Below are 17,282 nucleotides of genomic sequence, written 5' to 3' on the forward strand. Positions count from 1 at the left end.
TACATCAAAAACAATGAACATACCCTGATTTTGAAATACTTTATTGCTGGGATGCCTGGGTGGCTTGGCAGTTGAGTGTCTGCCTTTGGCTCAAAGCGTGATCCTGGGTCCAGGGATCGAGTCCTACATTGGGCTGCCTGCAAGGAGCCTGCTTCTCCCTCTATGTCTCTGCCTCTCTAAGCGTCTCTCATGAATAAATAAATAAAATCTTAAAAAAATAAAATAAAATAACTTCACTGCTAAAAAATGCTGACCATCATCTGAGCTTTCAGTGCATCGTATTTACTGATCACAGATCCCCAAAACAAATATAATAATCCCAAAAAAGTCTGAAATATTTTGAGAATTACCAAAATGTGACATAGAGACATGAAGCAGGCAAATGCTTCTGAAGAACTGACAGGGCATCTGGGTGGTTCAGTCAGTTAAGCACCCGCCTTCAGCTCAGGTCATGGTCCAGCTCAGGTCATGATCCTGGGGTCCTGGGATTGAGTGCCCCACATTGTCTGGGACTCCCTGCTCAGCAGGGAACCTGGTTCTCCTTCTCCCTCTGCCCCACCCCCTTGTGCATGTTCACACTCTCTGTCTCTCTCTCTCAGGTAAATAAATAAAATATTGGAAAAAAAAAAGAAATGCACTGATAGATTTGCTACACACAGGGTTGCTACAAACCTTCAATTAAAAAAAAAAAAAAGCTATGTCTGCAAGGCATGGTAAAGTGACATGCAATAAAGTAGGGTGTGCCTGCATCAGATTTCAAGGACCTGCAAAGTCTCCGTGAGACTTAGGGTAGGTGGCATGATCCCTCGGGGGTGTGAAGAGGCTGTGAGTGGTGCCAGGGAAGAAAGCAACTTGCCAAGAGAGTGCCCATACAGTGGTCCCCAGTGGCCTGAATGTTCCCAAATGCCCTTAGTACTGGCTGCATGCTTACTTATTTGCTGGAACTGACTGTAGAGTACCCTTAGAGAGGTTAAAAAACCTAAGACATGCTCAAAAACAATCCAAAGAGCTACAGATGGTATAGAATAGCTACATGTTCTCAGAAGGGGCTGAAACATGTTCTTGAGGTCAGAAGTGACGTAAATAATACCAGGACAGCCACTAGCCTTTATGGTGCCCCTCTGTGAGAAGGGCACCGCCTCCAGGCAAGTGGCCTGTTGAATGCATGGCATGAAAGGGGGGGCCCTTTTGAGATTTTAGTCCTATTTGTGCAAGGCACAACTTTGTGACCTCATGCATAACTCTGAGTAATAACAATCATTTATAGAGTGCTTACCATATGCCAAGTGATCTCACTACTTCACCTACTCCTCTGAATAGATACTAGCATGCCCACTCTGCAGATGGACTTCCTGAGACTCAAAGAGACGTCACCTGCCCAGTCACCTCACTGGGAAGTGACAGAGCTGGGATTCAGAGACCACAGTCTCCCCACACAGCTGTTGCTGAGGGCCAACAAGACCAGGCAGCTTTGGGCCATCGTGCCAGAAGCATACCTCTGGGGGCTTTCCTGGGTGGGCAGCCATAAACATCTAGACCAGCTCCTCCCATAGAGCACCATGGTACTCCTGCTGCTCTAATCTGCCTTCCTTTATCAATTCTAGGACTCTCTCCTTCCAGCCCCAGAGGCTCCTGGGTGCCAGGGAGCTTTTCAGAGGAACTCTGCTTCTCTGCCTTTCTCTGCAGCTAAGCATCCATGCTTTTGTCCAGACCAGGGGCTGCTACGTGGCTCCAGGGAGGACACCTTCCCTCTCTTTAACATAAGCGAGTGGTGTTCTGATTGCTGGTTCAGAAGACAGATGCTACAGGCCAGACTTATGTAAGGAGGGTGAATAGAGAGCCCAGGTGTGTTCCAACCACAGTTGATCCTGCCTCAGGAAGTGAGGATTATACTAATCCTTGAAAAACATTTTATAAAAAGCTTTAAAATTTTTTTCATTTGCTAAAAATAAAAACTTCTAAAAAGTAAGTATAACCCTCAAATTCTAGATAAAACAAATAGCACGTTTAATTCAAAATAACAAATGTTCTTTAAATGACCACTCTTGTTACAGCTATCTGAAAATTAGAAGCTATGTATTAGCTTCTAATACATAGCTAGTAGCATGTAGTATTTTTATTTAAACTAGTTTTTAATTATATATAATGCAAACACCTGTTAGAAAATAAATCAAGCAGATGGGACGCCCAGGTTGCTCAGTAGTTGAGCATCTGCCTTCGGCTCGGGTCATGATCCCGGGGTCCTGGGATTGAGTCCCACATCAGGCTCCCTGCAGGGACCCTGCTTCTCCCTCTGCCTATGTCTCCACCTCTCTCTCTCTCTCACAGAGAGAGAGGCATGAATAAATTTATTCTCATGAATAAATAAAATCTTTTTTAAAAAGAAAGAAATCAAGCAGAGCAAGAACATAAAATGAAAGTAAAGTCTTCCTCCTGATCCTGTCCTATTTCCTAGATTCTAAGTCCTACAACCTAGCAATAAGCACAGTTAATGGTTTCTTGCGTATCCTTCTAGAATTTGCCTAAGCAAATGCAAGTGTAAATATGAAAATACGTGTTTTACAAATATCCACTTAACCACGCATCTTGAACATTATACTATTGGAGCACATAGAGTTCTAACCCATTCTTCTTAACCACTGCATGGCGTTCTATTGTGGATGTACCATGATGTATCCACTCATTCCCATAGCACGCGATTGTTTTCTGTTTTCACCTGGCTCCAGTGTACATTGTTCTGCATGGGTCTTGGGCCACATCTGGGAATATTACTGAAGGAGCAATGGCTAGGATTTCTGGGTCACATACATCCACTGGGTCACATACATCCACTGCCTGATTTTACGGACCACTATTGAAAGATAGAAGGACACAGACTCAAGGATGATCTAAAGCAGTGACCACGAATCCATGGTATCCCATCTGACTTTGTGGCATATTTACAACATGATTGAGTCTGGGGTCTTTGTAAGCCACAGCACTTCAAACATGAGCACTCTGGGAAGATACCAGAAATGCCATTGTTGGAGAGGCGGAGCAAGCTGGTGGAGGAGTAGGCATCCTCAACTCACCTGGTCCCACCAACTTACCTAGATAACTTTCAAATCATCCTGAACACCTACGAATTCGACCTGAGATTTAAAGAGGTAACAGCTGGAATGCTACAGAGAGAAGGGTTTTCGCTTCTAGCAAGAATCATCTAGGGTGAAATTTACTTAGGTCATGGTTGATATTCTTAACTCAGCCCACTCATACAGCCACTCTGCACTGAGCAAAATGACTAGAAGGAAAAACTCACCACAAAAGAAAGAATCAGAAACAGTACTCTCTGCCACAGAGTTACAGAATTTGGATTACAATTCGATGTCAGAAAGCCAATTCAGAAACACAATTATAAAGCTACTGGTGGCTCTGGAAAAAAGCAAAAGGATTCAGGAGACTTCATGACTGCAGAATTTAGATCTAATCAGGCTGAAATTAAAAATCAATTAAATGAGATGCAATCCAAACTGGAGGTCCTAATGATGAGGGTTAATGAGGTGGAAGAAAGAGTGAGCTACATAGAAGACAAGTTGAGGACTAGGAAGAAAGCTGAGGAAAAAAGAGAAAAACAAAAGACCACGAGGAAATGTTAAGGCAAATAAATGATAGCCTCAGAAGGAAGAATCTATGTATAATTGGGGTTCCAGAGAGCGCTGAGAGGGCCAGAGGGCCAGAAAGCATATTTGAACAAATCATAGCTGAGAACTTCCCTAATTTGGAGAGGGAAAAAGGCATTCAGATCCAGGAGATAGAGGTCCCTCCCCAAAATCAATAAAAACCATTCAACACCTCAACATTTAATAGTGAAACTTACAAATTTCAAAGATAAAGAGAAAATCCTTAAAGCAGCAAGAGACAAGAGATTCCTAACTTATATGAGGAGAAATATTAGATTAACAGCAGACCTCTCCACAGAGACATGGCAGGCCAGAAAGGGCTGACAGTATATATTCAGGGTACTAAATGAGAAGAACATGCAGCCAAGAATACTCTATCCAGCAAGGCCCTCATTCAGAATAGAAGGAGAAATAAAGAGTTTCCAAGATAGGCAGAAACTGGAAGAATATGTGTCCACCAAACCAGCTCTGCAAGAAATATTAAGGGGGACCCTGTAAAAGAAATAGGAAGCCCAAAGAAATAATCCACAAAAACAGGGACTGAATAGGTATTACAATGACACTAAATCCATATCTTTCAATAGTTACTCTGAACGTGAATGGGCTAAATGATCCCATCAAAAGACACAGGGTTTCAGACTGCATAAAAAAGCAAGACCCATCTATTTGCTGTCTACAAGAGACTCATTTGAGACCTAAGGACCCCTACATCCTGAAAATGAAAGGTTGGAGAACCATTTACCATTCAAATGGTCCTAAAAAGAAAGCAGGGGTAGCAATCCTCATATCAGATAAATTAAAGTTTAACCCAAAGACTGTAGTAAGAGATGAAGAGGGACACTATATCATACTTAAAGTGTCTATCCAACAAGAAGACTTAACAATAATGAATATTTATGCCCCTAATGTGGGAGCTGCCAAGTATGTCAATCAATTAATAACCAAAGTAAAGATATACTTAGATAATAATACACTAATAGTAGGAGACTTCAACACAGCACTTTCTGCAAATGACAGATATTCTAAGCACAACATCACCAAAGGAACAAGGGCCTTAAATGATACACTGGACCAGATGGATTTCACAGATATATACAGAACTTTCCATCCAAATGCAACTGAATACACATTCTTCTCAAGTATACATGGAACTTTTTCCAGAATAGTCCACATACTGGGTCACAAATCAGGTCTCAACTGATACCAAAAGATTGGGATTGTTGCCTGCATTATTTTCAGACCACAATACTTTGAAACTAGAACTCAATCACAGGAAGAAATTTGGAAGAAACTCAAACACGTGGAGGTTAAAGAGCATCCTACTTAAAGATGAGTGGGTCAACCAGGAAATTAGAGAGGAATTCAAAAGATTCGTGAAAACTAATGAAAATGAAGATACAACTGTTCAAAATCTTTGGGATACAGCAAAAGCAGTCCTAAGAGGAAAATACATTGCAATACAAGCATCCCTCAAAAAATTGGGAAAAACTCAAATACACAAGCTAACCTCACACCTAAAGGAACAGGAAAAAGAACAGCATATAAAACCTACACCAAGCAGAAGAATAGAGATAATAAAGATTCAAGCAGAACTCAGTGAAATAGAGACCAGAACTGTAGAACAGATCAACAAAATCAGGAATTGATTCTCTGAAAGAATTAATAAGATAGATAAACCATTAGACAACTGTATTAAAAATGAAATAGAAAAGACTCAAATTGATAAAATCGTGAACGAAAGAGGAGAGATCACAACTAATACCAAGGAAATACAAACAATTTTAAAAACGTATTATGAGCAGCTATACTCCAATACATTAGGCAATCTAGAAGAAATGGATGCATTTCTGGAAAACCACAAATTACCAAAACTAGAACAGGAGGAAATAGAAAACTTGAACAGACCAACAACCAGGGAGGAAATTGAAGCAGTCATCAAAAACCTTCCAAGACACAAAAGTCAGGGACAGATGGCTTCCCAGGGGAATTCTATCAAATGTTTAAAGAACAAACAATACCTATTCTACTAACGCTGTTCCGGAAGATGAAAAGGGATAAAATACCTCCAAACTCGGGATCCCTGGGTGGCGCAGCAGTTTGGCGCCTGCCTTTGGCCCAGGGCACGATCCTGAAGACCGGGGATCGAGTCCCACATCGGGCTCCCGGTGCATGGAGCCTGCTTCTCCCTCTGCCTGTGTCTCTGCCTCTCTCTCTCTCTCTCTGTGACTATCACAAATAAATAAAAATTTAAAAAAAAATTGTATTTAAGAAAAAAATACTTCCAAACTCGTTCTATGAGGCCAGCATCACCTTAATTCCAAAACCAGGGGACCCCTGGGTGGTGCAGCTGTTTGGTGCCTGCCTTTGGCCCAGGGCGCGATCCTGGAGACCCGGGATCGAATCCCACGTCGGGCTCCCGGTGCATGGAGCCTGCTTCTCCCTCTGCCTATGTCTCTGCCCCCCACCTCTCTCTCTCTCTCTCTGTGACTATGATAAATAAATTTTAAAAAAATTTTTAAAAAATTCAAAACCAGACAAAGACCCCACCAAAAAGGAGAATTATAGACCAATATCCCTGATGAACACAGATGCAAAAATTCTCAACAAGATACTAGCCAATAGGATCCAACAGTACATTAAGAAGATTATTCACCATGACCAAGTGGGATTTATCCCTGGGAAGGGACAGGTTGGTTCAAAACTCGTAAAATAATCAATGTGATAGATCACATCAACAAGAGAAAAAACAAGAACCATATGATCCTCTCAATAGATGCAGAGAAAGCATGTGACAAAATACAGCCTCCATTCCTGATCAAAACCCTTCAGAGTGTAGGGATAGAGGGAACATTCCTCATCATCTTAAAAGCCATCTACGAAAAGTCCACAGCAAATATCATTCTCAGTGGGGAAAAACTCAGAGCCTTTCCTCTAAGATCGGGAACACGACAGGATGTCCACTCTCACCACTGCTATTCAACATAGTACTAGAAGTCCTAGCCTCAGCAATCACGCAACATAAAGAAATAAAAGGCATTCAAATTGGCAAAGAAGTCAAACTCTCCCTCTTTGCAGATGACATGATACTGTACATAGCAAACCCAAAAGACTCCACCCCAAGATTGCTAGAACTCATACAGCAATTCGGCAGTGTGGCAGGATACAAAATCAATGCCCAGAAATCAGTGGCATTTCTATACACTAACAATGAGACTGAAGAAAGAGAAATTAAGGAGTCAATCCCATCTATGATTGCACCCAAAAGCATAAGATACCTACGAATAAACCTAACCAAAGAGATAAAGGATCTATATCCTAAAAACTACAGAACACTTGAATATTGTGAAAATGTCAATGCTACCCAGGGCAATTTACATATTTAAAGCAATCCCTATCAAAGTACCATGGACTTTCTTCAGAGAGTTCGAACAAATAATCTTAAGATTTGTGTGAAATCAGAAAAGACCCCGAATAGCCAGGGGAATATTGAAAAAGAAAACTAGAGCCGGGGGCATCACAATGCCAGATTTCAAGTTGTACTACAAAGCTGTGATCATCAAGACAGTGTGGTTCTGGCACAAAAACAGACATTTAGATCAATGGAACAGAATAGAGAACTCAGAAATGGGCCCTCAACTCTAGGGCCAACTAATATTCGACAAAGCAGAGAAGACTATCCACTGGAAGAAAGACAGTCTCTTCAATAAATGGTGCTGGGGAAATTGGACAGCCACGTGCAGAAGAATGAAACTAGACCATTCTCTTATACCACACACAAAGATAAACTCAAAATGGATGAAAGATCTAAATGTGAGACAAGAACCATCAAAATCCTAGAGGAAAACACAGGCAACACCCTTTTTGAACTTGGCCACCAGCAACTTCTTGCAAGATACATCTATGAAAGCAAGGGAAACAAAAGCAAAAATGAACTATTGGGACTTAACCAAGATAAGAAGCTTCTGCACAGCAAAAGAAACAGTCAACAAAACTAAAAGGCAACCTACAGAATGGGAGATGTTTGCAAATGACATGTTAGATAAAGGGCTAGTATCCAAGATCTACAAAGAACTTATTGAACTCAACAGCAAAGAAACAAACAATCCAATCATGAAATGGGCAAAAGACATGAACAGAAATTTCACAGAGGAAGACATACGCATGGCCAGCAAACACGAGAAAATGCTCCGCATCACTTGCCATCAGGGAAATACAAATCAAAACCACAATGAGATACCACCTCACACCAGTGAGAATGGGGAAAAATAACAAGACAAGAAACAACAAATGTTGGAGAGGATGTGGAGAAAGGAGAACCCTCTTGCACTGTTGGTGGGGATGTGAACTGGAAGGATCCCTGCGTGTCTCAGCGGTTTAGCTCCTGCCTTCGACCCAGTGTGTGCTCCTAGAGTCCTGGGATTGAGTCCCACATCGGGGTCCCTGCATGGAGCCTGCTTCTCCCTATTCTGTGTCTCTGCCTCTCTCTTTCTCTGTGTTTCTCATGAATAAATAAATAAATTTTTACAAGACTATCTTAAAAAAAAAAAAGGGAATGTGAGCCGGTACAGCCACTCTGGAAAACTGTGTGGAGGTTCCTCAAAGAGTTAAAAATAGAGCTACCCTACAACCCAGCAATTGCACTGCTCGGGGTTTATCCCAAAGATACAGATGCACTGAAAAGCCAAGACACCTGCACCCCGATATTTATAGCAGCAATGTCCACAATAGCCAAACTGTGGAAGGAGCCTCAGTGTCCATCAGAAGATGAATGGAGGGCAGCCCCGGTGGCGCAGCAGTTTAGTGCCCCCTGCAGCCCGGGGCCTGATCCCGGAGATCTGGGATCAGGTCCCGCGTCGGGCTCTCTGCATGGAGCCTGCTTCTCCTTCTGCCTGTGTCTCTGCCTCACTCTCTCTGTGTGTGTGTGTGTGTGTCTCTATGAATGAATGAATGAATGAATGAATGAATGAATGAATGAATGAATAAATAAATAAATAAATAAATAAATCTTTTTAAAAATTAAAAAAAAAAAGATGAATGGATAAAGAAGATGTGGTCTATATATACAATGGAATATTACTCAGCCATTAGAAGCGATTAATATCCACCATTCGCTTCGAGGTGGATAGAACTGGAGGGTATTATGCTAAGTGAAGTAAGTCAATCAGAGGACAATTATTAAATGGTTTCACTCATACGAGGAATATAAAAAATAGTGAAAGGGATTAAAGGGGAAAGGAGAGGAAATGAGTGGGAAATATCAGAGAGGGTGACAGAGCATGAGAGACTCCTAACTCTGGGAAATAAACAAGTGGAAAGGGAGGTGGGTGGGGGGTTGGGGTGACCGTGACGGCACCAAGGGGGGCACTTGGCGGGATGAGCACTGGGTGTTATGCTATATGTTGGCAAATTGAACTTCAATAAAAAATATACACCCCCCCCCCGTTCTGGGTCCTAGAACCATAAACAGGGTAAAAATAAAGTCTGTATAACACTTGGAGCTACCTAAATAAAATTTAAGCAGGTTAAGGTTATTTAACCTGTTCTAGAAGGATTTTTCCCCACACATTTCAAGGAATATGGGCATATGTAGAAAAGAATTTAATTCTGTTAAGAAAACACAACCTAGAGAAACCGGGTCTATTATAAGCATGTTCTGTGCAATATTGAAAGATTGTACTATTAAGAGGTACATGTTTCTAGAAATTAAAAAAAACAAAAGTGCCATTGTTTAGCTCCTCCTTGGACAGAGGGGTGGTTTTGCTTCTCAGATGGAGCTGTCCACATTCTCTAAGATGACCACCTAGGATGCACCTGCCCTCACAGGTAGATAAGAGAATATAGCATCCTGGCTCACGGGAGAATGAAGGTATATGTTCAAGAAGGAAATCAGGAAAGATTTAGCTAAGGGGTGCCTGAGTGGTGCAGTTGGTTAAGCGTTGGACTGTTGGTTTTGACTCAGGTCATGATCTCAAGGTCTTGAGATCAAGCTCTGCATAGGGCTCTGCACTCAGCGCAGAGTCTGCTTAAGATTCTCTCTCCTTTCTCCTCTCTATGCTCACTTTTCTTCTCTCTCTAAAAATAAGTAAATCTTGCTCACAGTAGCTGCCCCTTTCTGGATGGTCACACTGAGCTAGTACTCGCGCCTGGAATCAGGTCGCAATCTCAGCTGCACCTGCAGCCTGCCACCACCTCTGGACCATGGACCTCCACAAAATGAGCAAGCTTCGGGCCTTCTTGAAAATGTGTAAGCAGGATCCTAGTGTTCTGCACACTGAGGAAATACACTCCGTGTGGGAGTGAGTGGAGAGCATGGGGGGTAAAATACCACCTGCTATTCATAAAACTAAATCAGAAGACAATATCAAGGAAGAAAAAACAGATAGTAAGAGGGTGGAAGAAAACATAAAGACAGACACATAAAAAAAAAAAAAAAAAGACAATCAAGTGAGAAAGTGATCTAGAAATTGACAATGAAGCTGTGATTGAGCCAGATACTGACGCCCCTCAAGGAATGGGAGATGAAAATGTAGAGATAATTTAGGAAATGATGGATCAGGCAAATGATAAAAAAGTGGCTGCCGCCATTGACGCCCTAAATAATGGCGAACTGCAGAAAGCCATTGACTTGTTCACAGATGCCATCAAATTGAATCCTCACTTGGCCATTCTGTATCCCAAGAGAGCCAGTGTCTTCATTAAATTACAGACGCCATGGGGCAGCCCCGGTGGCTCAGCGGTTTAGCGCCGCCTTCAGCCCAGGGCGTGATCCTGGAGACCCGGGATCGAGTCCCACGTCGAGCTCCCTGCATAAATAAATAAAATCCTTTAAAAAAAAATTACAGAAGCCAGGGATCCCTGGGTGACTCAATGGTTAAGTGCCTGCCTTCGGCCCAGGGTGTAATCCTGGAGTCCCAGGATTGAATCCCATATCGGGCTCCTTGCATGGAGCATGCTTCTCTCTCTCTGTGTGTGTCTCTCATGAATAAATTTTAAAAATCTTTTTTAAATAAATAAATAAATTACAGAAGCCAAATGCCATTCGAGACTCTAACAGAGCTATGGAAATAAATCCTGATTCAGCTCAGCCTTACAAGTGGTGAGGGAAAGCACACAGGCTTCTGGGTCGTTGGGAAGAAGCAGGATATGATCTTGACCTTGCTCATAAACTGAATTATGATGAAGATGCTAGTGCAATGCTGAAAGAAGCTCAACTGAGGGCCCAAAAAATTGCTGAACATAGGAAAAAGTATGAGCAAAAACGTGAAGAGCAAGAGAGCAAAGAAAGAATAGAAAGGGTTAAGAAGGCTCAGGAAGAAAATGAGAGAACCCAGAGGGAGGAAGAAGCCAGATGACAATTAGGAACTCAGTATGGCTCTCTCCTAGGTGGCTTTCCTGGGGTAATGCCTAGTAATTTTCCCGGAGGAATGCCTGGAATAGTGGGTGGGGGGTGGTGGTGCCTGGAATGGCAGGAATGCCTGGGCTCAATGAAATTCTTAGTGACCCAGAGGTTTTCGCAGCCATGCAGGATCCAGAAGTTATGGTGGCCTTCCAGGATGTAGCCCAGAATCCAGCAAATATGTGAAAATACCAGAGCAACCCAAAGGTTATGAACCTCATCAGTAAATAGCCAGCCAAATTTGGAGGTCAAGCATAACATCTTTCTGACAAATAAAGCCCTTGCTGAAGGAAAAGCAACTCTGATCACCTAATGGATGTCGCAATAATACAAACCAGTGTACCTCTGACCTCTTGAAGAAGGCTGGAGTGCTGTGAAGCGAATCCCTACCCCGCAGCCCCACCTGCAACTGAAACATTCTACAGTGGTTTGCCATTAGGGTATCCATTCAGATAATGTTTTCCTACTAGGAATTACAAACTTTAAATATTTTTTTTTAAGATTTTATTTATTTATTCATGAGAGACACAAAGAGAGAGGCAGAGATACAAGCAGAGGGAGAAGCAGGCTCCCTGCGGGGAGCCCAATGTGTGACTTGATCCCAGGACCCTGGGATCACGCCCTGAACCAAAGGCAGCTGGTCAACTGCTGAGCCACCCAGATGTCCTTCAAACACTTTTTAAACTTTAAAAATATTTAAAAACATTAAAAGGGGGTGTTAGTAGTCCCTACATTTCTCTACTAATTATTTCCGTTTTTCCCCTTTGGATTATTTGGGCAAGGAACACACTTCAGCATGGAAGATTTATTGCTCAGTTTGAGTGAAATAAAAGTTTATTAGCAGGAGGCAAATATAACACTTAAATAGATGAAGTTTGAGTCGGAGATGTGGTTACTGAGGCATTTTGACTTGTCTTTTTAAATGCTTTATTTTTGAGGGTACCTGGGTGGTTCAGTTGCTTAAGCATCTGCTGTTGGCTCAGATCATGATCCTGGAGTCCTGGGATCAAGTCCCATGTTGGGCTTTTTCCTCAGCGGGGAGCCTGCTTCTTCCTCTCCCTCTGCCTGCAGCTCCCTCTGCTTGTGCTTTCTCTCTCTGTGTCAAATAAATAAATAAAATATTTTTTAAAAATTAAGTGCTTTATTTTTTAAACACAATTTATTTGTATAAAACCATTGGGACCATCAGTATTACAGTAGGACCTTGGGAGGGACCAGAACTGCATAGCAGGGCAGCAGCAACCTTACTCCTTTTATATAGTGTGCACCCTTGTGCAGATGCATTTAAATCTTATACTGTGGTGAAGGGATGATTTCTATAATGTACAGTAGAATTGGATTACTTAGCTGTGTTCTTGTCTGATTTACAATATAATTGTTTTGCATTATTTTCACATAGGGGAAACAAGGGAATACTTTTCTTTTTATATTTCTGTGGGTTTTTTAAAAAAGAGTTTATTTATTCATGAGAGACACACAGGGAGAGGCAAAGACACAGGCAGAGGGAGAGGCAGGCTCCCTGTGTAGAGCCTGCTGTGGAACTCAAGTCCAGGACCCCAGGATCACGACCTGAGCCAAAGGCAGACACTCAACCACTGAGCCACCCAGGTGCCCCTATATCTGTGTTTAGACTGATCTTTCCTGGCCAGAAAATACCCATCTCTTTGTATGCTTTTTACTTGTTTACACCGCCCCCGCCCCAGTACTCTTTTGGGGCTTAAGATGGTCCTTTTTCATGGACATCATCACTACTATCATCATTCACAGCACAATTGTGCAAGCATATGTAATGCTGGGTTTAATATATAATACATGTAGTGATTATGTAATAATACCCACAACAGCTGTAGTTTCTTACTTGGCCAAGCAATTTCATATTTAAGTGTTAGGTTTCCACTTTGGCAAAATCTTACCACGTCAAAAGATGCTGGAAGGAGGGATTCCCTCTGGTGTTCAGTCTTCTTCTTAAGACATACCTATTGCAGTTGGAGTTTATCTTATATTATTCATCTTCGTGTTTTGGAGAGTATGAGGTTTGAATTCATTGATATACAGAGGGGAACCAAACTTCTTGATCCAACATGAATTATAAAATTGATGAGATCCATGGTTCTTCATTGTAGATTTGATGACATTATGAGTCACCACGCTCCTATTTAGCACCATATCCCCCACCTCTTCTTTTTCTCCCTTCCTCTACTCCAACAATAAAGGAATGATAGATTTTCTGTTGTACATTCAACTCCTACATTAATTAAGACTAAGTCCAAGTGCTGTACCAGGAAATGCTAGCTTTCTACCTATCTTTCCATTTAAAGTGGTGGTGTTTAAAAACAGTTTCAAGGGATGAGGCCCTCTGGACTTTGCTTATTTGAAGAATCAGTGGTAAGAGCAGTGAAGAAAATTCCATGGAATACATTTCTCATATAGCACATTTCTGCAGTCATAAGTAAGTTGATTTGGTTTATAACCCTTTGCAGTATGCAAGCAGATAGAAATGCATCTGTTATATAAGTGAGAAAAGGCTGTATGCTAACTGAGCATGTTTTTTAAATCCTTTAAAAATACTCAGCATAGGGGTGCCTGGGTGGTTCAGTGGAGCATGTGCCTTTGGCTCAGCTCTTGATCCCACAGCCGTGGGATCTCTCTGTGTGTCTCTCCTGAATAAATAAATAAAATCTTTAAGAAAACTCAGCATATGGCAGCCCCGGTGGCGCAGCGTTTTAGCGATGCCTGCAGCCCAGGTGTGATCCTAGAGTCCCAGGATCGAGTCCCACATTGGGCTCCCTGCATGGAGCCTGCTTCTCCCTCTGCCCGTGTCTCTGCCTCTCTCTCTCTCTCTCTCTCTCTCTCTCTCTCTCTCTCTCTCATGTGTCTCTCATGAATAAATAAATAAAATCTTAAAAAAAAAAACTCAGCATATAAACTTGCATTTGAGCTTGCCAGTGTTTTTTATTGCTGTTGTTGTTAATATGTGTTCTCAAATTTTCTAATGTGTGCTGTGAATAACTCAATAACCCTTTCCTTTCTGGTTCCTTATTTGATTTACTTAATTATATATTACTTAAGTACATTCTAACATTGCAGATATTACCATAAACAGGTAAAAGTAAAATTGGTCTTCTGAAAATGTGTCCCAGGTCCTGGAGAGATCATGACCTGAGCTGAAGTTAGACACCTAACCGACCGAGCCACCCAGGCGCCCCTGACTTAAGTTTTTATTTTTAAAGATTTATTTATTTACTCATGAGAGACACAGAGAGAAATAGGCAGAGGGAGAAGCAGGCTCCATGCAGGGAGCCCAGTGCGGGACTCGATTCCAGGACTCCGGGATCAGCCCCGAGGCAAAGGCAGACGCTCAACTGCTGAGCCACCCAGGCGTCCTGAAATCTATTTTTTAAGATCAGCCTAAAAGGCTCACTCTCTGCTGTCGCCCTGTAAAGGGGTGAGTTATACCAAAGATGATTCTTGGCCCAATGAGTGCAGGACAGCCTAGTTGACGCTCCTTGTCCTGGCTCAATTATTTAAAAAAAAAAAAAATTGAGGTGCCTGGGTGGCTCAGTCAGTTGAGCAGCCGACTCTTGATTTCAGCTCAGGTTGCGATCTCAGGGTCATGGGATGGAGGCTCATGTTGGGCTCCTTACTCCTCACTCAGTGGGGAGCCCACTTAAAATTAGCTCTCTCCAAGCATCGGTGCCTGGGTAGCTCAGCAGTTGAGCATCCCCTGTCTGTGTCTCTCTCTCTCTCATAAATAAATATATCTTTTTTTTAAATTAGCTCTCTCCCTCTCCCTCTGCCCCTCCCCCAACTCTCTCTCTTATATCTTGTCTCTCAAATAATAAAAAATCTTTAAAAAAACAAAACAAAACAAAAGATTGTATTTTTAAGTAATCTCTACATCCAACATGGAGCTCAAACACAATCCCAAGATCAAGAGTCCCAGGCTCACCAACTGAGCCAGTCAAGCATCCCATGGCTTAATTATTTATAGCGCCTCTTTGGCTCTCAAAACAATCCTGGTGCAGACAATAAATTATATGGTTTCTAATTTAAATGAACTTTGATTTTACAGCCCATTTATCTGGGGGGGAAAGTGGCTTTAGGAGCTTTAAGAGTAAGTAGTTAATATCATAAGTAGGTTGAATGCGAGAATCATGGGCTCTTCAAACAACCAAAATATTAACCACTTACTCTGTGACAGGCAATGCTGTCAGTATTTTACAGTGATTAATTCAATCCTTCCACAGCTTCAAGAGGTGAGTACTGTTCTCTCCACTTTGCAGCTGAAGGAACTGAGGTACAGAGATTACCCCTGATAAGTGGGAAAGCCAGGATTTGAAATGCCCTGCTGTTCTGTGCCAGTCTCAGCCTATCAAGAATCAGTGTTGTGGTTGGGCTGGCCCTTGTAATTATTATTAGGATTGCAAGATGCCGTTCAGGAAATGGGAAAAATAAAGATTGCTTACAAGACCTAGCAATTACATAGCACACCTGGGGCCACACAGTGAGGTTGCAAGAAGAGAGGGAACCCATGGGCCTGGGGTTCTGCTTTTATTGGGATCTTACAGGTGGTGGCCTATTTTGTAGACTCACTCTTTATTGGTGAATTTGGAGCAGAAGAGCAGAAATTTAAATCAGGGGAAGAGAAAACAAAAATAAGTGGCCCAAATGGTCAGTTCTCAAAATCAACCAAGATCTCATTAAAGAATCTAAATAGGGGGAGGTGGCCTGACTACCTAGGCCTATGGCTGGCACTGTGCTTATTTGAGAGAGCCATTGAACTAAATGTCTCAGGAACCAAATCTTAAATCAGGCACTTGCATTACAAAATGGAAAAGAAAAAAAAAATGTGTCAAGGTTTACACTATAACACACCCTGTGATGCCAAGTCTTCAGAGTCAATGGTGAGGCCATTAACTGCTTGGGTTGCAGATGTGCTAAATCAGAGGTAGGGCACATAGTAACCCAGAATGTACTTTTTAAAGATTTATTTATTTATTTGAGAGAGGGATTGGGGGAAATAAAAGAAAAAGAAAGAGAGAGAATCTGGGAAGCCTGTGTGGCTCAGTGGTTGAGCACCTGTCTTTGGCCCAGGGCATGATCCTGGAGTCCCAGGATCAAGTCCCACATCGGGCTCCCTGTGTGGAGCCTGCTTCTCCCTCTGCCTATGTCTCTGCCTCTCTCTCTCTCTCTCTCTCTCATGAATAAATAAATAAAATCTTCAAAAAGAGAGAGAGAGAGAGAATCTCAAGCAGACTCCAAGCTGAGCGCAGAGCTAGACATGGGAATCGATCTCCACTCTGAGATCATGACCTCAGCCGAAATCAAGAGTCAGACACTGAGCCACCCAGGTACCCCTAAACCCAGAAAGTATTATAGTAGCAAATCTTTTTTTTTTTATAATAGTCACACACACAGAGAGAGAGAGGCAGAGACATAGGCAGAGGGAGAAGCAGGCTCCATGCACCGGGAGCCCGACGTGGGATTCGATCCCAGGTCTCCAGGATTGCGCCCTGGGCCAAAGGCAGGCGCCAAACTGCTGCGCCACCCAGGGATATAGTAGCAAATCTTATAAGAATTATGCAGGAAGCAGTTTGAAATCCAGTCTGTAGACATTGCCTCAACTTGAAAGGGTCTAGCCCTGAAAATAGGTCAGTGACCCTGGGGGAATCTGTTCAAGTTTAAAGATTTTATTTATTTATTTGATAGAGAAAGAGAGAGCACAAGCAGGGGAAGCAGCAGAGGGAGAAGAAGCAGGGTCCCTTCTGAGTAGGAAGCCCAATGTGGGGCTCAATCCCAGGACCTTGAGACCATGACCTGAGCCAAAGGCAGATGCTTAACCAATTGAGCCACCCAGGCACCCTGAGAACAGATTCTTATGAAGCTTATGCAAATAACTATATTGCCATGAAAATAAGAATACTCACTGAGAGTTTCCAAATTCTGGATGGATCAGGTAGGAAGAAAAGGTAAGTGTCTCATCCTCATTCCCAAAAGTATATTTTACTAAATTGCTGTAAGTCATAGTAAGCCTAAGAGAAAAAGTGTCCTTAAATCTAGAAAACAAGAATAAAGAACCAGCACTCTTTCAAAGAAAACGTCATAAAAAAATTGTAATCATCCTCATCACCCCATTCAGTCCTATATAATTAATTCTTGATCTAAACTTTTGCTAACAGTTTTATGAATCCAGTTTTTCCTTAGAGTTCTATCTATTCTTACCCAGT

The 17,282-nt window shown here is 42.1% G+C and overlaps 1 pseudogene; it reads left to right on the plus strand.

Annotated features, from left to right (window-relative positions):
• The first annotated feature begins 9,857 nt into the window (after positions 1–9,857).
• Positions 9,858–11,313, plus strand: LOC112928568 (hsc70-interacting protein-like; annotated as a pseudogene).
• The last annotated feature ends 5,969 nt before the right edge of the window (positions 11,314–17,282 follow it).

This window comes from Vulpes vulpes, chromosome 1 (genome assembly GCF_048418805.1).
Source record: "Vulpes vulpes isolate BD-2025 chromosome 1, VulVul3, whole genome shotgun sequence".
NCBI classification, from domain to species: Eukaryota; Metazoa; Chordata; class Mammalia; order Carnivora; family Canidae; genus Vulpes; species Vulpes vulpes.